General features: G+C 40.1%; 1 protein-coding gene and 1 non-coding gene across 2 annotated transcripts in view; one reads left to right on the forward strand and one right to left on the reverse strand.

The window, feature by feature from the left end:
- ANKRD55 (ankyrin repeat domain 55) overlaps positions 1-23,835 on the forward strand; it is a 534,677-nt gene that overhangs the window by 262,709 nt on the left and 248,133 nt on the right. Inside the window, exons 2-3 of the mRNA XM_086700691.1 lie at positions 6,971-7,089; positions 8,353-8,442. The gene's annotated coding sequence lies outside the window, so the exon portion shown is untranslated. The remainder of the gene's footprint in view (positions 1-6,970; positions 7,090-8,352; positions 8,443-23,835) is intronic.
- On the reverse strand, positions 2,927-3,028 carry LOC112861857 (U6 spliceosomal RNA). Its single transcript, XR_003223736.1, has one exon. It is a non-coding gene; the product is annotated as a U6 spliceosomal RNA (small nuclear RNA).

The raw sequence follows: 23,835 nt of genomic DNA on the forward strand, positions 1-23,835 counted from the left end.
GGAAAAATGCTCAAGTCTTAAGTGTTCTTATTCTAACTTCTTAAATAAAAAATTTGATTTACTTTAGTTATGTATTAACTATCATTATTACTTTAAATAATACAAGAGCTAAAAACCTTCAATAGAATGAGTGCTTTCTCAGTCACAGATTTTAATGTCTATCTCAGTTAAGAAATGGGAGGGTCATTGTTTTTGCACAGTTGATATGGAAAATGAAGCACATGTCCAGCATTCTTTGGGAAAGGAAGTAGAAAGCTTCCCTATCAGATGTTTTGGAAAGAAGGTAGCTGTGGAATAGGCTGGGAGTGCCAGTCCGGAGCTTTCCAAAAGCATTTTCATTGATTCTTGTTGAATATTCATGGACTTGAAACTTTCTGCCTCTGATTGTCCATTCTCTGAGTCTGGCACACTGCAGCCAATGGTTTTCTGGTTGTTTTCCTGAGGGTTTCTTGGTGGTGTTTTTGCTGAACATTGCATTGTGTGAGTGAGTGAGTGAGTGAGTGAGTGAGTGAGTGAGTGAGTGAGAGGTGTGTGGGTATGTTAAAGCACAGCCAGATCCTGGGCATTTATAGAGCATTGCCTTCAGGGACTGTTTATTCTGGACTCTCTCCAGGATGCCAGACTCGTTCTAGATGATTCGTTCTGACAAAAGGACAAGGCTTGGCTCATCCTCAAAGATTATTCAGATTATGCACCTTGCCAGTTTATTTGTGTTTTGCCCCAGAGGGCATCCTGCAAGCCCCCGGAAAAACTTAAGAGATGTGAACATCTTGCTCTTTCTGCACCCAAAGAGAGCCTCCTGATCAGCTTCCAGGGAAGTAAGTAGAAATGTTTGGCTGGGGCAGCTACAGCTTGACTTTCCCACAAAGTTCAAAAGGTTATTTAGTCAGTGACTCCCTCCTGCCACCTGCTTGTGTGCAGCTACAATTTTAACTGCAGGATTGCCTGCCTCCCAGATCATTTAAGGATGGTGACTTCAGAGTGCAGTGCCATGTGGGGAACTTGCTAAAAAGAAGTGATTTTTTTTTTTCTTCTTCTTTAAGAGAGAGGGACAGAATGTGGCATGGAGTCAAAACATCAATTAAATATACAATTGGCTCCATTTACATGATAAGCTTTGAGTCCAGCCTTAGACACTGAATAGTAGCTTTCTCCCCGCACAGGATGCAACCATAAAGTGGGGTGCTTCAGGCTGGCTGGAGACTGCTCAGGCCCTTCTCTCTCAGCTGTAATAACATTCACTGTGATGTACATCCCACCAACAGCATTCAGCCTTGGAGGAAGTTTAGTTTGGCTGATTTAAACTTAAAAAAAGGAAAAGAAAAGCTTTTTTTCCTTGTTTTTTCCTCAGGATTAGGCTGCAGTTTTGAATTTGTTGTTGTACTCCCTAGTACTTATTTATATGTGGAAAAATGCAGTCCCATGTGTTGGTCACAACCTTTGGCAGACTCTGGTAAGATCACAGCTGAGGTGGGAGCTGATTGTAAATTGTTTCCATGAGTGTGTTAATTATTTTCTTATTGGACCCTTTTTTCTTTGTATAGCACTTGGGTGTATGGTCAAGTGATAGGTTTTAAAAATTTACATAGAGAAGACAAATAGAGAAGAAAATTTACATAGAGAAGACAAATTTACATAGAGAAGACAAATGTAAATAGAGTTTCTCTATTTACATAGAGAAACTAGAAAAACAATATGTAACAATAAAGGAATGGGTGTGTTCCAGAATAGCAAAAGTTTGCAAACTTTTTGTGACAGGGCCTGGTAGTGTAATTTTAGGCTTGTGGGCCATTCGAGCTCCATCACAACTACTCAACTTTATTATTGTAGTGCAAAAGACAACAGTGGTCTATGGATTAGACTGTGATCCAATAAAACTTTATTTACAAAGTCAGGCAGTTGTTTGCAGACCCACCATAATTATGGTGTAATCTATCTGGTATGTTGCTTTCAGCTGAAAATAAGGAAAAACCTAACTAAAGGTAGCCTGAAAATCACATTAATCTCACGTTAGAAGATCATCTCGTGGGGCGCCTGGGTGGTTCAGTCGGTTGAGCATCTGACTACAGCTCAGGTCATGATCTCACTGTTGGTGAGTTTGAGCCCCCTCATCGGACTCTCTGATGACATCTAGGAGCCTGGAGCCTGGAGCCTGGAGCCTGCTTCCAATTCTGTGCCTCCTTCTCTCTGCCCCTCCCCCACTCATGCTCTGTCTCTCTTTCAAAAATAAATAAACATTAACAAAAAATTTAAAAAGATCCTCTTGCATAAGAAGAAATCTAATAGGAAAGTCCCAGGGCTGGTTAATTAAAGCAGTTTGATGATGTCATCAAAGGTCCAAGTTTTCTTCAGTCTTTCTGCTCTCCCACCTTTAGCTCATTGGCTTGTTCTCAGGCTGACCTGCCTCATAGTTACAAGATGGCTGCCATGGTTTTAATGTTACAGGTAGATGCAACAACATTCAGCAGAAAAATTAGACTCCTGCCCACCTCCCACCCCCCACATTTCTTTTTCTAAGAGCAATAAAATCTTTCCAAGAAGAGCCTTCTGTTTCATAGACTATGTCTTATTGACCAGGACTGGGACAGAACGTTTCAAGAAGGATTTGGACTAGGTCAATGTATTAGCTGTCTACACCTCCTATGTGACATCAAACTCGGTGATATAAAACAATCAAAATTTCTTCGGTCACAGTTCTGGAGTCTAAAATCAGTATCACTGGGCTGAAATTAAGGTGTTGATAGGGTTGTGCTCCCTCTGGATATTCTAAGGGAGAATCCACTCCTTGCTTCTTCCACCTTCAGGGTGCTGCTAGTGTTTCTTGTCATGTGGCCACCTCAGTCCAGTCTTCAAACCTCTCTGCTCCATTTTTGTATCACCTCCTTTGTGTGCCCATGTGAAGTCTCCTTTTGCCTCTCTCCCTCTTTTAAATGTGGAGCTCTTCATGAATTTGTGTGTCATTCTTGGGCAGGACCATGCAGTTTTCTCTATAGTATTCCATTTTTAGTATGTGTATTGTGGAAGCTTCTCTCTTGTGATGACACTGATGATGGCCGTTAGGGCCACCCAGCTAATCCAGCAAGACCCTTAACTTAATCACATCTGGAAAGACCCATCTCCCAAATAAGGTGACCTTTATAGGTCCAACCATTAGGATGTGATAGCTTTGGGGGGCATTGTTCACATTGCTCATTTCTGTTAGAGTAACAGAAAACTTTGACTGTCAAAGTAAAAAACTTTGACATTTTCTGAAAGAAAGCCATTAAATCAGTTACTGGCAAGAGAGAACTACTTTGACTGCTTTATATTAGTGAAGATTTACTTAAGCCAAATAAAGGAGGTGTGGACCAAAAATCATTGGCTTCAGCCAGCAGGGAAAATCTGGAATAGGATGATTAGGTAGGCAAACAACAACTGCTGTAGCATTTGCATTTGGTGATTGTTGTGTTTAGCAAAAGCATATAGTAACTTAGGAAAATATTTTGTATAAAATAAGATAGGAAAAATTTTTTATCTATAGTGTGGTCACAAGTGAAATATTCTTGTCTATAAAAAAGATGAAGAGACAATAGGGACAATACACTAAAAAATTACTATTGGTTGAGGTGCCTGGCTGGCTCAGTTGGAAGAGCATGTGACTCTTGATCTCTGGGTGAGTTTGAAACCCACAGGTATAAAGATTACTAAAAATAAATAAATAAGATTAAAAAAATTACTAGTGGTTGTGTGGAGGTAATGGGAATATGAGTGATTGAGTTTTTTTCCTCTCCTTTTCTGTATTTTCTAAAATTTTAATGAAAATTATATACATATTACTTAAATTAAAAATATATTTTAAGAATAAATCAATAGCATTATATTGTTAGATTGTAATATTGGAGTTTAAAAAATTATTTCTGTTTATTTTGTATCCTTTCACTTAATTTCTCTCTCAGTTAACTGTATCATGAAATTATACAGATTCTGCCCAAAATTTTTGCTTTCAAAGAGACCCAAACTCCTCACATAGTCGCTAGTTATCTTTCTGAAACACAGGTTGTGACATACATGATGCTTCTCATCAAAAACATTTAATGTTTCTCTTACTTTAGAAAATCTTACCTTCCTCCCGTCTTTCTTTCTTTCTTTCTTTCTTTCTTTCTTTCTTTCTTTCTTTCTTTCTTTCTTTCTTTCTTTCTTTCTTTTCCTTCCTTCCTTCCTTCCTTCCTTCCTTCCTTCCTTCCTTCCTTCCTTCCTTCCTTCCTTCCATTCTTTTCTGGCTTTCAGAGTTCTCCACAACCTCATCCACATCCTTTTCAAAGTGTCCGGCACTGGACACCCACTACGTTCAGTCATGTGCCTCTTGCACCCATCTTTGCCCATTCCACAACCTTTAATGCTCTTCCTAAAGCTGATCTCTAACTCAGGATTCTCCATTTCTCCAGCTGGAAGGGCAGCATCAGTTTCACTTGGGAACTTACTAGAAATGCAAATTCTCAGGCCCCACCTCATATTTACTGAATCAGAAACTCTGGGGATGAGCCTATTTATTGATGCATGTTGTAACAAGCCTTCTAGGTAATTTTGATATGGGCTGGAGTTTGAAAGCCCAAGGGGTAGCTCTCTTTGTCCTACGTTCTTCATTATTGCATTCTTATATCTGTGGTGATCATCATTGACAGAATTAACCACCATATTATTCTTTCTAGAGAATTAGTTTGTAAATCAATTATACAAGCATGTATGGCCTTCCAAATGAATAACATACCTATAGTCTTATGATTTTCTTGCTGAATCAGTCATTTTTTCTTTTCTTTTTTTTTTTTTTTTTGAGGGGTGGAGGGACATAGAGAGAGACAGAGAGAGAGAGAGAGAGAGAGAGAGAGGAAGAGAGTGAGAGAGAGAGAGAGAGAGAGAGAGAGAGAGAGAGAGAGAATCTTAAGCAGGCTCCATGCCCAGTGGAGAACACAAGGCAGGGCTTGAACCCACAAACCATGAGATCATGACCTGAACAAAAACCAAGAGTTGGACACCCAACCAACAGAGCCACCCAGGCACCCCTCTAAGTCATTTTTTTTTTCATTAGGTAAACTGTTTTTCTCCGGTTTGTATGTATTTTATCCATACAAGTCAATGGCCCTGGGCAATAATGAACATTCCTTCTTAATGATCCTCCGGATCACTTATTCTAAAGTCATCAAATTCCTGCTTTTTTTTTGAGAGAGAGAGAGAGAGAGAGAGAGAGAGAGAGAGAGAGAATGAGTGATGGAGGGGCAGAGAGAGAAGTTGAGAGAGAATCCCCAAGCAGCCTCCAACTTCTCCATGCAGAGCCTGATATAGGGCTTGATCCCATGAACTCAGGTCAGATCATGACCTGAGCCCAGATCAAGAGTTGGATGCTTAACTGACTGAGCCACCCAGGAGACCCTAAAGTCATCAAATGCCTGCTCTGAGTCTGGCATTGTCTATGATTCAAAGCCATTCCTTCAGCTGTGGTCCACTGAATAGGCCTGGTAGCACATGACCTCTCTCTGTTTCTTCTTTCTTCCTGAGCTAAACCAAAAACATACACAGAAGAATCATAGCCTGTGTATCTGGAGGCCTAAGAGAGCTGTCCCGACCCTCCCCTGCAATTTCAATTGTAATTTTATAATCTTGGGTAGATCATCTTTCCTCAGAGTCTCAAATTAATCTTTGGTAGAAGTAGAGATGTTAAGATTTTATTCTTTTGGATACATAGACTCTGATGTACTGGAATTTATGTCATTCTATAAAGCTCTTTGGTGAGGGAGGACTCAGGTCCTTTTTTTTTTTTTTTTTTTGTCCACTAGCATCTGACAAAAGGGTATTTTGCCCTCTACTCAGCACCCAACCCCGTGCCTGGCACATAGTAAGGGCTTAATAAACAATTGTTGGATAAATGAAAGAAATAGTGGAAAGAACAATGGAAGGATGGAAGGATAGAAGGAGGAAAGAAAGAGAGAGCAGAAGGGAGAAAGAAAAGGAGTAGTGAAAGAAGGAAGGAGAGGGAGGAAGGTGTAGGGACGGAGCAGGGGAGATGGCAAAGTGTAGATCAGACATAGCTCCTGATATGGAGAAGTGCTTACCAGAAACAGGAGAATTGGAACTGTAATACCTAACCTGTGCTAGGGTGAGAGAGAAACAGAGAGAGAGAGAGACAGAGCGAGAGAGATGCTCTAACAGTAAATTAGCTATTCAGTTTGGTTCCCTCCCTAGAGGATATTTTCATCAGTTCCTCCCAGGTGCAAAGGGCAAGGCCTCTCTGAGAGTCTGAGCAAAAGGGCTTTGTGAACTGTAAAGCTGAATGCAAATGGTGATTCACTGACACCACAAGCAAGGGCAAGTCTCCTGAGCAGTCCCAGGAGAGACTCTTTTGCCTTCTTTTTGTCATTTAAGTTCTCAAAATCATCCCCAGTTTAGACTAAATCCACCTCAAATGTCTGTGATTAAAATTTCCACTCTGAAAATCTGAGCAATTTAGGAATTGTAGGAACTGGACCATCTGGAGATAATTTATAAATAACACTTGCATTTCAAATTGCCTCTGTCTTCCCAAAGAGTCCTCTGTCCTGTCAGTGGGACTTCCGCCAAGGCCCAAACTGCTAAATTGGGCCAGTAACACTGAAGTCGCTGGCGGGAGCTTCTTATCTCTGATTTGTCTAAGAATTTGGGACACTTCATTGAAACATTTGTTTTTCCTCATGTGAAATGTAGGCTAAAAGTTATTGGCTATCTTTAGGTTGGGAAAGGTTTTCAGGATTTTAATGCATGTGATTTACTCATTTGACTTTATCTACTGTTAAATAATTAAAACTCAAATCAAATACTAAATAGAATTCAAAATATCCTGGATATATAGGAAGATTTGGGGGCATTAAAAAATGACAAAGTCCTCTGTTTCTTTTTCACTAAATCCTGTTGACATGAGAGGGAGACATTAATACTATCTTTTTTCCTTCTTTTCTTTCAGGTCAGCACAGCCTTAGCCATGCAGTGTGTTTCTGAAGAGTCAGTCCAGCTGTGTTAAACTGTACAATGGTGCTTTATGGGGCCAAGGCAGATAGGACCGTGCAGAGTTGATCAGCCTGGGTAATGATCCCTTGTACCATATGTCTGTGGAGTTGTCATATTGGTATTCTCTCACTTCTGCTAGTAGGAGCAGTTGAAGTCTCATGCCTGTTCATACCCTGGGATTGTGTTGTGTCTCAGATGTCATTATTTCTCAAGGAAAGGCAAAGTTTAAAAATGATCAAGTTCAAAGAGAGCTCTGCAACCTGTGATCTCTGGGATTCCACCCGCTCCCACTCCCCACACCCAAAATACACACATATATCCCTTCCTTGTCCCTAGCTAGGGGCTCTGGATTCATACATATGTCTGCCGTTGGGCTTTGTGGACAGGAGGTCTTTGCATTGCTTCTCAAGCATCTACTAATGGCAAATGACAAAGTTGACGAGCTCGTATAGGAGAGGGTCATACTGAATGCATTGCGTGAGAAACAAGAAATTTATAAAGTAGGGCCCTTCTGGAGTTGGGGTGAAAACTTTTTCATTTGAGTAGTATACTGCATAACACACAGAGATGTGGTATTTCAAACCTAAAGGTTTGGTATACATGTTGAGAAAGAACATATACCCATTTCTGAGAACACTGTTTGGCCAGGTAGTTTCATGATGGTTCTCTTCTCTTTTTCTCTCTGGGTCCCACAGAGTCATTCTTTGTGTAGCCTTCACATCTTCCTTTTGTTCCGCTAACATTTTATAGCATTGGTTTTCAAACAGATAAAGAAAGTTCTTTTGGATATGTATCAACATTTCTAGAAGGAAATGTATGTGTACTTTGAAAAAAAGGGTGTTTAATATTATAGGAGAATTTCACAACTTGGGAACCAATGTAAGTCTACTGTTCCTGTAATATAAGCAAACAAAGTAGGTTTGATGAATTCTCTTAGCTGTAGGGAATCTGCACAAATGAGCCTTCTAAGGGAGCACCTGATGGGGCCAGGGTCTCATCTTGCTAGGTGGGTCATGTCAAGAGTTTGTTGGGTGGTTGAGCATAGCATTTAAAAAAAAATTTATTTTTAAGAGAGAGAGAGAGACAGAGCATGAGTAGGGGAGGAACAGAGAGAGAGGGAGACACAGAATCCAAAGCAGGCTCCAGGCTCTGAGCTGTCAGCACAGAGCCCCTTGTGGGGCTTGAACTCAAGAACCACGAGATCATGAGTCAGATGCTTAACTGACTGAGCCACCCAGGCACATTTTTCTTTATAAAAGAGGAAAAGTATTTTTTTTTAAGGTTCAAAACACTTCTGGGCAAAAATAATAACAGGAAATGCCTGTATCTCTCTTGTAGGATGAACTGAGACAGGAGTGCCCCTGCTGTGATAGAAGCAGCATATTCAGGGCACATGTTATAAGTCCAGAAGAGAAAGTTAAGTGTTGTGTGTGAAAACAGCTATGGCTTCAATGATACAGGCATTGCTTTCATTACATGAATGCAATTGCCCTAAAAAATGGAAACAGAAAGAGGATTGAGGACAGTGAATCCACAATGGGGCCTCAAAATGGGGGTCCTAGGACCTTCAGAACTGACAGCCATGAGGCTGCAGTATTTTTCCTCAAGAAACATTTATGATACATGTGGGGAGGGATGGGGGAACAGAGGCTGATTCCTAATCTCCAGTGATGGTGCCCTGGGCTGGGGGTGGGAACAGAGGCCCCACCTGAGCAAGCAAATAACAGAGGTCCTTCTTAAAACTCTTAGTAGGGAGAAGCTCTCTGTAGGTGACTTCATGGTGTCAATTCTGCAGGCCTTCTGAACCTACCCAGGCATGCTAGTCCCACAGTGTTCATGAGCAGAGGCTCTGGGGAACAAAAAGAGTGAGTTGGTTAGGAGTGGTGACACAGGAGACAGAATCATAGCAAGGCAGGTCTAACAAGTGAGTTTTGACAGTGAAAGGAGGAGAAAACCCAGTGAGCAGTGCCAAATCCAACAAAAGTCTCCATGTCCTCATAGGTGAAGATGAGAGGGGTGAGGACAACTGGACACAATTTTGGTGGAGAGCTGGAAGGACCTTGTGTTGATGAGAAGATATGACCTCCCTAACAGGCTATGCAGGGATAATAAGCAGGACCAAGGAACACCAAGAGGTAGAAAAGAAGGATAGGCACCGCATGACATTAGAGGTCATGCCTGGGCCATCCTGAGGCTTTGCAAGAGAGAAGGATTTTGGAGAATTGCAGTCCAGAGAGTTCCCTTGTGGGTTTTCAGCTCCTAGATTATGGTCTTGAAAGCTGATGACAGGAGCCTAGAGATGGGGCTAAGTACATGGAATGGAGGAGAAACCACAGGGAATCCTAAGACACTGGGGACATGTTGGGCAATGAAAGATGTGACTCACTGGTAAGGAGGTCTAACAAAAAGCATGATCTCCAAAAATTTAGGGTATTGCTAAGGTGGCACAGGGCAATTAGTCCTCTCAATTTTAAGGAAAACTGAGCCATAAATTAGAATGCAAATAAATATTTTAGAAACCTCTTCCCACTTCCCTTCAATATTGATATTTAATGCAAGGATTGCTCTGACCTCAACTAGACTGTCTACAGACCAAACCAGGCTGTCCCCAGAACTCTGATTCCTTACCAGCAGCCTGGATATGTTATCTAAAAGAGCAACCAGGAAAGAAGGACCCATGAAAATCTAGGCAGGAAGCACCTTCTTCAATTTTCTAAAATACAAGATAAAAAGTGACAACAGCCCAGGGAGATGATGTGACAGTGGAAGGAGCAGGAAGAAACAATAATCTCTGGCACAATTCTGGCCACAATGCTAACCAGAATTTTGAGAGAGTCTGGGACAAATGAAGAAGAGAAGCTGGATCACAAATAGTATTTTATTGGGAATCACAATAAATAGGATCTTCCTAAACTCTTACTAACCTAGCTTGGGACATTTGGAAAGTAATTTAATATCTCGAGACTTGATTTCTTCCTGCATGTGAGAGTTGAAACAGGTGGTCCTTCAGGTCCCCTCTAATCCTGGTATTCTATAAATCTGGGTTTCTGGGTAGTTTACAGACTAGAACACTCTCCCAGATTTTCCAGAGGGAATACTGTACCTCTGATAGGGCTTCAGCCAATTCTGTGATTTTTCCTATCATCCCAGAGAATATCTCCACCTAGAAAATGCTGGGGATTGATCCTTTATACTAGTAAAGAGATTACACCAATTAGTGCTAAGTTTCCCCATAGCCCTGAGTTTACCATGCATTTTACTCTCAGTATGGTCCAAGCCATTCCTACCTCATTAATTTACCAAGAAATACATTCAGTTGGAATGTGGTACTGTTGCAAAGCCAGATGAGCCAACCAATCATTAAGGAGACCTAAACCCATATACCAAGCCCAGTATCTCAAAGAAAGACCGTTGAGTTTTGCTTGGCTTTTCAGTCCAGCGATCAGGTAAAATGTGCTGGGTAGACTTTAACTATTATATGACCCTTATAATTATAGTGCTTTTACTTTGGAGCCCAGGGGAAATGTCACAGGTGCTCCAGCCTGAGCTCTGGGCCACCTGGACCTCCCCTAAGTCATGCCTGGACTCCTGTTCCAAAGCAGAACTGTTTTTACTCTATTCCCAGCAGTGGACTCTGTACCAGGACTTTTGGGGTGCATGTTATCTCCACTGGGAACCCAGTATTTGTTCATTCATGCTCTCTTGGAATACTTACTGTGATGAAGGCACTTTGTGGGTACAATGAAAATTACTCTTTTGGTGTTCCTATAACATTTGTTTATTTGATCCTCTAACTCAGGAATCAGCAAACCACAGCTCCTGCCCCACATCCAGCCCTCTGCTTGTTTAGAATAGTTTTTACATTTCATGAGGTTGAAAAATAAAGTATAATATTTGTTAAATGTGAACCTTTTACTCAATCCAGACTTTATTGTCTATAAATAAAGCTATAGTAGAGCAAAGCTATGGTAGGCGGAATCTAAAATGACCCCCAGTGACAATCCCTCTTGTATAATCTCCTCCCCTTGATTGTGGGCAAAACCTGTGAATATAATGAGATTTCACTACTGTGATTATGTTACATTATACGGTAGAAGGGATTATTGCAGGTGTAATTAAGGTTACTAATCAATTGACTTTGGCTAGTCAATGGGAAAGTTACTCAGGTGGGTCTAAGGTAATCATATGAGCCCTTTAAAAGTAAAGGGTTCTCCCTGGCTGGGAGGAGAAGAGGAAGTTAGGGAGATGTCCTTCCCCTGGGTTAGACGAGAACAAACATTCATATTATGAATGGCCTATGAGAGACCTGAGAGAGACCTCTAAGAACTGAGAATGGCTCTCACTGACATGCAGCAAGGAGGCTGGTGTATCGATCCTACAACCCCAAAGAGCTGGATTCTTCCAAACCCTGAGTAAGTTTGGAAGCAAATTCTTACCCAGAGCCTGCAGATGAGAGCTCTTCTGGCCAACACCTTCTTGTCAGGCTTGTCAGACCCTAAGTAGAGAATTCTAGGCCAATTAGACTTCTGACCTATAGAACTAGAATTAGTAAATAAGTGTTTTTTTTTTTTTTTTTTTTTTTTAATTTTTTTTCAACGTTTACTTATTTTTGGGACAGAGAGAGACAGAGCATGAACGGGGGAGGGGCAGAGAGAGAGGGAGACACAGAATCAGAAACAGGCTCCAGGCTCTGAGCCATCAGCCCAGAGCCTGACGCGGGGCTCGAACTCACGGACCGCGAGATCGTGACCTGGCTGAAGTCGGACGCTTAACCGATTGCGCCACCCAGGCGCCCCAAATAAGTGTTGTTTTAAGACACTAAATTTGTGGTCATTTGCTATGCAGTGATAAAATGATAATAAAAGAACTATGCTTATTCATGTGCATAGCATTTCTGACTGCGTTTGCACTATATTAGCAGAGTTTAGCTCCAACAGAGACCACATGGCCCACAAAAACTGAGATATTTACTAATCTGACGCTGAAAAAGTATATCAACCTGTGTTATAATAAAAAAATGTAATCTCACATGAGATGTATTTGGTCAGTTTTTTGTCTGACCCAAGGCTTTCAAGAAATAGGGCTTACATTTGGAACCACTCAGCAAACATTCCTTTCATTCAACTAAATTAGGCCAAAAAACTAGTAGACACCAGGCTGTCCTGCAGACCCTCTCTCCATTCCATTCTTACAAGGCTGGGGAAGGAGACAGAGTGTCCATGTATTTAGAGAGAAAAAAAAATTAGACGAAGGTGTTCTATATTGGAGGTTGTCATTTTCTACATTATGAGTTTCTGTAATGGTTGAATTTATGTAATAAATTTTTATTAAATTAGTAATAATTATAACATTATTTTTAAAGGCTACACTGTGCTTCACTTTGTTCTTTCTTGAGGCAGTGGCCTGGAGAAGATAATGTATGAAAACTCTTGCTTTGTGACTAGAATTCATTCCACTGCTTCTTGATTTTTCTTCTCTTCATGATGTCCCTTTGACCTTAACAGTGGAATAAGTCAGGACAATCCAATTTTTCATTCACTAATATTGGTGATCTAGGAGAGTAATTTTCAACGATTTTAGAATTTGTGTCTTCTAACACACACACACACACACACACACACACACACACACACACACACACACACACATGAAAAGATTTGTCATTGTATGTATTTAGCTTTGAATTGAGTTAAAACTCATGTGATTCTGAGGATGGGGAGAAGCTGAAGAGGATGTATTCGTGTCCTAGGGTTGCTGTTACAAATTACCACAAACTAGGAGGCTTAAAAACAGAAATTTATTCTTACAGTTTTGTAGGCCAGACACCTAAAATCAAGGCAGCACTGATTCTTCTGCGGGAAGTCTCTCAGGGAAGGTTCTAAGGTTCTTCTAAGCAGTTTCTAAAGGAGAATCCATTCCATGCCTTTCTCCTAGCTTCTGGTGGCTGCTGGCAACTCTGAATTCCCTTGGCTTTTAGCTGAGTAACTCCAGTTTCTGCCTCTGTCTTCACATGGCCTTCCCCTCTGTTTGTCTGTGTCTCAGATCTCTCTCTGCCTTTATCTTATGAGGACACCTGTCACTGGATTTAGGCCTACCCCAAATCCGGGATGATCTCATCTTGAGATCCTTAACTTAATTACATCTGCAAAGACCCATTTATTTGCCAAAAAGGTCACAGCTGTGGCTATGAGGGTTAGGACTTGGACATTTTTTTTTTTTTGAAAGCCACAATTCAACCCACTCTAGAGGTATTTAACATGTTCTCAGAGCTTATAGGGAAGACTCTCAATCTCATAAATAGCAATTGAAATCAACAAAGATGCCCTATATTGTAGTGAAAGTTATTTTTTCCCTCATAGAACTTTATGGATACTCAGAGTTTCCCTCTGTTATCCTGTGATTATAGGTTGGACAATTCTTCAGTGACAAGGCATATGAGAGATGGCAAGCCTTCACAGTATCTTATATGGGTACCCTTTTTTGTTTTTACCTTTTTACCCATATGGACAAAACCAAAGAATCATGCAACATTAGAAGTGTCAAAAGTCAGAGTAGTTATCCTCAAGTGTTAGATCCAGGATAGAACCCTGTGGAGCCTTTCTGTAAGTGGAAAATTGTTGGTGTTCTCTAGCAGAAGAGGATGGTTCTCTTTGGGAATGAGTCCATGCCCCTTATTGTCCATTTGGCCTTGGGAAAATCTGATGCTGTGATCTGGTTTCTCTCTCTGTAAAGAAGGTATAACAATGCCTTGCTACCTTACCACGGTGTTGTGTGAATTTGCTGACACCCATAAAGCTCCCTGAAAATGAAGAGGCTTACATAAGTCCCTGGTATTATTCGCACAGCAAATGTTTTCCCCTGAGAATAAAGTCATAAATGGTACCATTGTGCAGCCGGTGGAACGTGTTCAAAAGTTTCCGTTCACAACTAGTAGATCAAGTTGTGGGTGGCTGTATGGACTTTCTGTGCTCATGCCAAGCTGCATCCAAAACAGTCTGCACAATGGGCTATCCTGGAATGAAAAGCTGTACTGTAAGAGATGGCCAGATCATGGCATCGCATCACATGGGACAGTCCTATGTAGCCAGTGACTTCATATGCACCTTTTCTTTCTTGCACCTCTTCCAGCAGAAAGAAGTAATAGCAGAGACAGTGGTAACATGGCTGTCTAACATGGCAGCAATTGAAAGTCAATTCTCTTCTACCACATTGAAAAACTTTACAAGGCTAAGGATGTATGATTGTGAAGGATTATAATTATAACTTTTCTTTCTTTCTTTCTTTCTTTCTTTCTTTCTTTCTTTCTTTCTTTCTTTCTTTCTTTCTTCTCTCTCTCTCTTAATTTTGGGGCCAGTAAAGTCATGTTACAAACCAGATTAAGTGTTCAGGTTAAGAACCTATTCTCTTTAAATACAGTTCATTTTAGTGGGCATATGTGGGAACAGTCTGGACAGAATGCCACTGGCTGACATAGGAGATAGGAGAGGATCTTCTTTCTACCATCATGAGCCCTGGAAATACTCTGAGACATGATACAGGAAAATGCCGTCCCTCTTTTAAAAAGGTTTGGGATTCTCTGTGCTCAGATGTCACACCTGAGAAAATGACAGATACTTTAATTAAATGAGAGGAAGATTAGCTACTGAAGATATTATAATTATTTTTTAAAGGAAGTCATGTTTAATTAGAGATATTTGGGGATTATACTAATAGGCTTACTTGTATCAAGGTTACTCCTCTGAATGGAGAATATTCTTACATGAAAAATCAAAGGAGGAATCACAGAATAATGGAATTTTTGAGCTGTGAGTAACCTACCTTGATATTAAACTATTTGATAACTTTTCAAATGCCCTGGACAAACTGACATTTTTTCCCTTTCTTTTCAAAGGCAACCATGGGCAAAAAATCTTGATGTTAATGGAATTAGGTCAATAAAAGTAAAATCTTTTTATTTTAATGCAGAGGCTGTGGAGGAGTGCTGTGCATGGGTACATGGGATTCCCTTGAGCCCCTCACTCCCATACTCCAGACACATTCTGTTTTCAGATAATCTTTGATTCATTCATTCAGTGCCCATTTGTTGAACACCCACCATGTATTCACCAGTGCTGGAAGTACAAAAAAATAATAGGCACGTTCACTGTCTTCATGGAGCCCCTAACCCAGTAAAGAACAAAGTGACAAGTATTGTGATGGAATAACTGAAATAACTGAAAGGAATTTCATCATTATGTCTTGCTTCAGGCCTTAATATTCAAGGTCTTGGCACCTTCTATTGACTTGACTTTTCTCCCTTGAATTCCTTTTGCCATACATATCATGAGAACCATGGCCCATATAGCGTCACATGGTTCTCTTCTAGTTTAAGGGAGCTTCAGTCACCTCCTGGAGGATGTGGAGCAGCACAGGTGCAGTGGTCAGGGGAAGCCTCTTGTTTCCAGGGAAACCACACAGCCAGCCTGGAGGACGTTGCATGAATATTTCTATGTGACTAGACCCATCTTAGACACTTGAACTGTTGCCAGAGTTTTTTCATCAGTGTACAGTCTGGAGACCCAGAGGCTGGGTAGTGCTGATCATTGTGACCAAGTTAAGAGGTTCTGAAGGAGCTATATGCCTAAACAAGGCCAAGCATGCTTATGAGCCTGACAGACATAACAATTTCAGCACTGTGATATGCTGGCTTTTTGGCTTTCCCCAGGCCATCTGGGGAAAAGAAGGGATGAGATGGAGAGATGATTCAAGGAGAAGGCAGTACATTCTCCACTCTGTTCCTAAGGCTTGGGGTATTCCTTCAGCAGTTTCACAGCAGACTCTATTAGTTACTTATTCTATATCCAGTCCTCCACTTCTTTCAAGGTTTCTTAAGGGAAGCAATATGCCTAGTTATTGCTTTGCTTTCCTACCCTGTCTCACTGCTGACAGAAGCTTATGACATAACCTGAGCCATTGAGATATAAGCTGAAGTCAGGTTGGGACTTTTGAAAAAAGTTTTGTTTTCTTGCTAAAAAGGGACCCATGTATGTGGCACCATTCTTCCTGTCCCCTCTTCATTCTTCCTTGGACATGGACATGATGTCAGGAGAGCAACAGCCATTTTGTAGCCAAGACGCAGTAAAGATGAAGACAAAGCAAAGATTCTAGGCAAAGTGGAATAGGAAGATCCATGTATGAATGTATATATTTTTTAAATTTAATTCCAGTTGGTTAACAGAGAATTATATTAGTTTCAGACGTACAATATAGTGATTCAACAATTCCACATATCACCCTGTGCTAAATATGAGAAGTACATTCCTTAATATCCATCATCTATTTTACGCATTCCACAACCCACCTCCCCTCTGGTAATGATCAGTTTGTTCTCTATAGTTAAGAGTCTGTTTCTTGATTTGTCTCTCTCTCTCTTTTATTCCCTTTGCTCATTTGTTTTGTTTCTTAAATTCCACATGTGAGTGAAATCATATGGTATTTGTCTTTCTCTGATTGCCTTATTTCACTTAGCATTGTTCTAACTCCATCCACGTGTTGCAAATGGCAAGATTTCATTTTTTTTTTTTTGTGGCTGAATAAGAATCCATTATGTATATATATCACATCTTCTTTATCCATTCATCTATAGATGGACACTTGTTGTTATAAACATCGGAGTGCATGAAATAGTGATTTTGTATTCCTTGGGTAAATACCCATTAGTGAAATTGCTGGATCATTGGGTAGTTCTGTTTTTAACTTTTTAAGGAATCTCTATACTATTTTCCACATTAGCTGCACCAGTTTGTATTCCCGCCAACAGTGCATGAGGGATTCTTTTTCTCCACATCCTCATCAACACCTGTTATTTCTTGTGTTCTTGACTTTGGCCATTCTGACAAGTATGAGGTGATATCTCATTGTAGTTTTGATTTGAATTCCCCTGACAATGAGTGATGTTGAGTATCTTTTTATTATGTCTGTTGGCCATCTGCATTATTTGTTTTTTAGGTGTTGAGTTGTATCAGTTCTTTGTATATTTATCTCTTTTGGATACTAACCTTTTATTGGATACGTGCTTTGCAAATATCTTCTCCCATTCCATATATTGCCTTTTAGTTTTATTGATTGTTTACTTTGCTGTGCAGAGGCTTTTTATTTTGATGTAGTCCCAACAGTTTATTTTTAATTTTGTTTTTCTTGCCTTAGGGCCCTATCTAGAAAAAAGTTGCTATCACCCATGTCAGAGAAGTTACTGCCTATGTTGCCCGTTTTCTCCTCTAGGATTTTTATGGTTTCATGTCTCACATTTAGGTCTTTTTTTTTTTAATTTTTTTAAATGTTTATTTATTTTTGAGAGAGAGACAGAGTGTGAGCGGGGGAGGAGCAGAGAGAGAGGGAGACACAGAATCGGAAGCAGGGTCCGGGCTCTGAGCCGTCAGCACATAGCCTGACACGGGGCTCGAACTCACAGACCACGAGATCATGACCTGAGCCGAAGTCGGACGCTCAACCGACTGAGCCACCCAGGTGCCCCGTACTTCCCTCATTTGTGAGAGAGAAGGGTTGGTAGAAATCCTGCATGAGTGAGGATGAAGGGAAGAGTATGGAGTTGTTGGGTGGTGTCCAGAAACAGCCTCCCAACATGAACACTGCATTCTTGGTAACTCTGATCTCTCATTCTCTTTCCTCCTCCATTGTTGTGTATAGAGTGGGAAGAGTGGAGTTAGGATGATGGTTGGGATAGAAGATTCAGTTTCAGCCTCTTGAAAAATCCCGAGAGGTCTCTAGAAATTCTCCTTACGACATACCCTTCGTTCTCAAGTCTGGGTCTTTTTGACCAGATATATCCTATCAGGGAAAATTTAACTCATTTTCCTAATAATTTCTGGATCTAATTTTTTATGGGACAAATAGCCAGTTTTTTTTTTTTTTTTTTTTTAATCATAGAAACTGACCACTTAAGTCATTCATTCTCTCAGTTAAGATAGGGGCATATGGTCCAGCCAGTCTAATCCATAAGCTTTGGACTGTGAAGATGGAGTTGATGATCCTAAAAAGTAGAAATAAAGAACAAGAAACATTCTCATTATTGGTGGAAGCAGCTGGGGTGATGAGAGCCAATTTCCAGAGCCAGTAGAGACTTTCAGGCAGCCTGGCATGGTCAGTGGCCTATAGTTGATGTAGTGGCATTCTCACAGGATTAGTGGGAGGTGTGACATTGGCTGAGGGCCTAGTTACTGCTTTCTCCTTTGTTTTTGCATGTTGTGACTCTGTGTCTTCAGTCTTCCTTTCAATTTTTATTTTCCCAGTAACCTTTCTAATATAATGCTGTACATTTAATGCCATACATTTCCCCCTAAGCCCTGCCTTAGCTACATTTATAAATTTTGATATATTGTTTTTTCATTTTCTTTAAATTCCAGATACTTTCCATTTGTCCTTATGACTTCCTCTTTCACTCATGGGTTATTTAGTACATATTGTTCAATTGTCAAAAATTTGGGGATCTTAAAGATATTTTTCTGTTATTGATTTCTTCTTTAATACTATTATGGACAGAGAGCATCTTGGATGATTTAAACCTTTTAACATTTTTGAGATACTGCTCTTGTTGGGCCAAGTGTCCTATAAATGTCAATTAGGTCAAGTTGGTTGATAGTGTTGTTTAAGTCATCTACATCCTTACCAATTCTCTCTCTATTTACTCTATTGGTTACTGAGAGAAAAATGCTTAAGACTTTAACTATAATTGTGGATGTGCCTTTTTCTCCTTTCAGTTTTGTTAATTTTTGCTTCCTGTAGTTTGAAGTTGTCTTGTTAAATGCATATACATTTAGGATTGTTATATCTTTTTTATGAACCAACCTCTTTATCAAAATGGAATGTCCATTCATCACTGGTAATAATTCTTTGTTCTTAAGTCTACTTTGATATTAATATAGGTACTTTGGCTTTCTTTTTATTAGTGTTTCTCTCCCTTCACTTTTAATTTATCTCTTTAAATTTAAAGTGGGTTTCATATAGGTAACATATAGTTGAACCTTCCTTTGTTCTTTTAACCCAAACAGACGATCTGTTGTTTAATTGGTGTGTTTAAATCGTTCACATACAATGTGATTATTGATATGATTGAATTAAAATCCACATTTTTTAATGCCTGCTTTTTGATTTATGATTACTCTTTATCATGACTTTGAATTTTTTAAACTATAGGCCTTTATTACCTATTTAGATAGATAGATAGATAGATAGATAGATAGATAGATAGATATAGGTAGATGGATAATAGAATATTTGTGCCCCACCCCCCCACTCATATTTTGAAGCTCAACTCCACAAAGTTATGGTATTTGGAGGTGAAGCCTTTGAGAGGTAGTTAGGTTAGATGAGTCATGGGAGTGGGGCCTCCCTGGTGGAATTAGTATCCTTGTAAGAAGAGGAAGAGAGTCCGGAACTCAATCTCTTTCCATTATGTAAGGACACGGTCAGAAGATGAAAATCTGCAAGCCAGGAAGAGGGCTTTCAATAGGAATTGAATCTATCAGCTCCTTAATTTTAGACTTTCCAGCCTCCAGAACTGTGAGAAATAAATATCTGTTTTTAAACCACTCAGTATAGTATTTTGTTATGGCAGTCCAAGCTAAATAGATTAGATAGATTTTATTGCTGCTTTAAAGAAGTAACTGTTACCCTTATGCCCCCAATTTTCACTTCTCAGAACCTATGCTAGACAAAACATTAGCACAGTTACCCAGCAATTCATCATAACACTGTTCAAGGGCATTCATCATAGCATTCTTTGTAATAGTGAAAAATTTTTAAATAATCCACATTTCCATCTTTTAGAAATAATCAAATAAACTACTATATATCAATTCTGCAGAAGATTATGCTTCCATTAAAAAGAATGAAATCAATAAATGGGTACTGATAAGAAAAATACATTCAACTTAAGTAATAAAAACTAATTGGAGTACACTATACAGAGTTTGGCACAATTTAAACAAACAGAAACTCTTACCAAACAAAATGTATCCTTTCTTATATTTGAACATACATGTGAATGTATATGGTTGGAAAAATTCCAAAAGGATACAGAGTGGATGGGTGATAAGGATACACAATTGGGGGACAATGTGGGATTGGGTGAGTAGGCACAGAGAAGTTTTTCTTTATCTGTATTTTAATTTTATCAATGAGAATCTATCATGTAATTAAAAATTAATTCATTGTGATGAATGGTAACTAGGATCATAGGAAAGAAAAATACACATAAATCAGGGAATTTTTTTTCCCTTTAAGACTGATGTTTTATTCATTTCAGTAAAATGGGGTAAGAGATTTGGGAGTGGGGAAGCAAAAGTTGTCTGCTGCCTTTTGTGATACAACAGCAACAACAAAAAGCACAGTGAGTGTCCAGGGAGTGCATGTGCCTGGGGTGTGTCCCAGTACGTTTAGTTATGCTCATTCATGCTGAGACATTACTTTTGCCCATAAAAGGAGGAATTACAACATCAAACCTGGATTATTCTCATTTCCAAACAGTCCCAAAATGTCAACACATGGCTGTCAATCTTTTGTTCTGTTCCTCTCTCACAAACACTCCCTGGAACCCATGCCAATGGTTGAAAACAGATGCAGGCAGGAACTGTTTTGACAACACTGGAAATGCCTGTGATTAGGAGGCAGGAGAGAGTAAAAGTAATTATTAATATGCTCCTAAAAGAACAGGGAGTGCACCTTTAGAAGAGATTGTTGCATGGGTCCCTACTTGTATATATTCTCATACCTAAACAAGGGCACATGTTCTTACCCAGGTTTCTCCTAAGGAACCTCTAGGTAAGTATTCCCTGCAGCATTTTCATCATGGTAAGGCAGATGTATGGAAAGTTCTTGGAGGATGGCAGAAAGGTTGGAGGATGGCAAAAGAAGGGAAAAAGTTTCCCTTCCACCATAAAGTAACCTTCACCCAGTGAAGTGGATTTGGGTATCTTTTTAAAGCCAACCGACAAGGGCTCTCTGAATTTAGCAGCAAGCCATGGGATGCAGCACTTGACAATACAATTACTAGTTCTTAATTTATAAGACAGAAAACCTTTGTTTAGTTTAGCTCATTGCACATAAAGTAAGGTTGCCCTTAAGTAACTTTAATTATGGACTCTTCTCTTTACCAAGTGGTTGTGTTTTTCCTGTAAATATCCTCAGTTGTGTGTAGTTTGAACTCTAAATGGCTCCACCTCTGTGAAAAATGAACCAGGAAAAAAACAACCCCACTGACCAGCACAGGGAAGCTGTCTGTGTCTCTAAGAGCTATATGTAGAAACAAAAGTTTCCCTGATAATTTGTATTCACAAGCTTCCACTTCATGAGTTTGAGGTTAACTATATTTATATCTGTATGGTCTTAGAAACTCTTGATGGGAAATTATGTTAAAGATTGGTCTTGGGTCTGTGGTACACCAGGGTTACCTTATAGAAGTACAGACATACTTTGGAGATATTGTGGGTTTTGTTCCAAACCACCACAATAAAGCGAATATCATAATAAAGTAAGTCAAATGAATTTTTTTGTTTCCCAGTGCATATATATATTTACACTAGACTCTTTTTAATTAAGTGTGCAATAGCATTATGTCTTTAAAAAACAACATACATATCTGGGGGTGCCTGGGTGGCTCAGTCAGTTAAGCGTCTGACTTTTGGTTTCAGCTTAGGTAATGATCTCATGGTTTGTGGGTTTGAGCCCCACATCAGGCTCTGCACTGACAGTGTAGAGCCTGCTCAGGGTTCTCTCTCTCTCTCTCTCTCTCTCTCTCTCTCTCTCAGTCTCTCTATATCTCTGCCCGTCTCTCGTTTGCATGCTCTCTTTCTCTCTAAATAAACTAAAAGAATGTACATATATTTTTAAAAAAAATTTATGTTTATTTTTGAGGGAGAGAGACAGACGGTGACCAAGGGAGGGAAGAGGGAAAAGGAGACACAGAATCCAGAGTAGGTGCTAGGCTCTGAGCTATAAGAACAGAGCCTGATGTGGGGCTTGAACCCACAATCCACAAGATCATGTCCTGAGCCAGTTGGATGCTTAACTGACTGAGCCACCCAGGCGCTCTAAAAAATGTACATATCTTAATTTAAAAATGCTTTATTGCCAGGATGCCTGGGTGACTCAGTCAGTTAAGCATCTGACTCTTTATTTCAGCTCACATTCTATGATCTCATGGTTCATGGGACCGAACCCCATGTTGAGCTCTGCACTGACAGTGTGGAGTCTACTTAGGATTCTCTCTCTCTGTCTCTCTGCCCCTCCCCTGCCAAGATAAAAAATAAACATTAAAAAATAGTTTAAAAATTGCTTTATTGCTAAAAAATGCTAATCATCACCTGAGCTTTTAGAGAGTCATAATCTTTTTTTTTTTAATTTTTTTTTAACGTTTATTTATTTTTGAGACAGAGAGAGAGCATGAACAGGGGAGGGTCAGAGAGAGAGGGAGACACAGAATCTGAAACAGGCTCCAGGCTCTGAGCAGTCAGCACAGAGCCCGATGCGGGGCTCGAACTCCCGGACCGTGAGATCATGACCTGAGCCGAAGTCGGCCACCTAACCGACTGAGCCACCCAGGCGCCCCAGAGAGTCATAATCTTTTTGCTGGTGGAAGGTCTTTGCTGATGGGAGGACTGATCAGGGAGATGGCTGCTGAAGTTGGAGGTAGCTGTGGCAATTTCTTAAAATAAGACAACAGTGAATTTTGCTGCATCAATGGATTCTTGTTTTCACAAATGATTTCTCTGTAGCATGTGATGCTGTTTGTTAGCATTTTACCCACAGTAGAACTTATTGCAAAATTGGAGTCAGTCCTCTAAAATGCTGCCACTGCTCCATCAACTGAGTTGATGTAATATTCTAAATCCTTTGTTGTCATTTCAACAATCTTCAAGGCATCTTCACCACGAGTAGATTCCAGCTCAGGAAACCATTTTCTTTTTTTTTTTTTTTTCTTTTTTTTTTTTTTTTTAGCGTTTATTTATTTTTGAGACAGAGAGAGACAAAGCATGAACGGGGGAGGGTCAGAGAGAGGGAGACACAGAATCTGAAACAGGCTCCAGGCTCTGAGCTGTCAGCACAGAGCCCAACGCGGGGCTCGAACTCACGGACTGCGAGATCATGACCTGGGCCGAAGTCGGCCACCCAACCGACTGAGCCACCCAGGCACCCCAGGAAACCACTTTCTTGCATTTATCCATAAGAAACAACTTTTCCATTCAAGTTTTATCATGAGATTGCAGCAATTGGGTCACATCTTGAGGTTCTGCTTCCAATTCTAGTTCTCTTGGTATTTCTTAGCATGTCTGCAATTACTTCTTCCACTGAAGTTCTGAACCCCTCAGAGTCATCCAAGATGGCTGGAATCAAGCTCTTCCCACAAATCGAAAATGTTCCTTAATGGCATCTGGAATGGTGAATCCTTTCCAGAGGTGTTTAATTTACACTGCCCAGATCCATCAGAAGAATCACTATTTATGGCAGCTATAGCCTATGAAATGTATTTCTTTTAAATTTTTTTTTTCAACGTTTTTATTTATTTTTGGGACAGAGAGAGACAGAGCATGAACGGGGGAGGGGCAGAGAGAGAGGGAGACACAGAATCGGAAACAGGCTCCAGGCTCCGAGCCATCAGCCCAGAGCCTGACGCGGGGCTCGAACTCATGGACCGCGAGATCGTGACCTGGCTGAAGTCGGACGCTTAACCGACTGCGCCACCCAGGCGCCCCGAAATGTATTTCTTTAATAAGAAGACTTGAAAGTAGAAATTATCCCTTGATCTGAGAGTTACAGAATAATTGT

Source organism: Puma concolor, chromosome A1 (genome assembly GCF_028749965.1).
Source record: "Puma concolor isolate L17-30 chromosome A1, mPumCon1.1.hap2, whole genome shotgun sequence".
In the NCBI taxonomy this organism is placed as follows: Eukaryota; Metazoa; Chordata; class Mammalia; order Carnivora; family Felidae; genus Puma; species Puma concolor.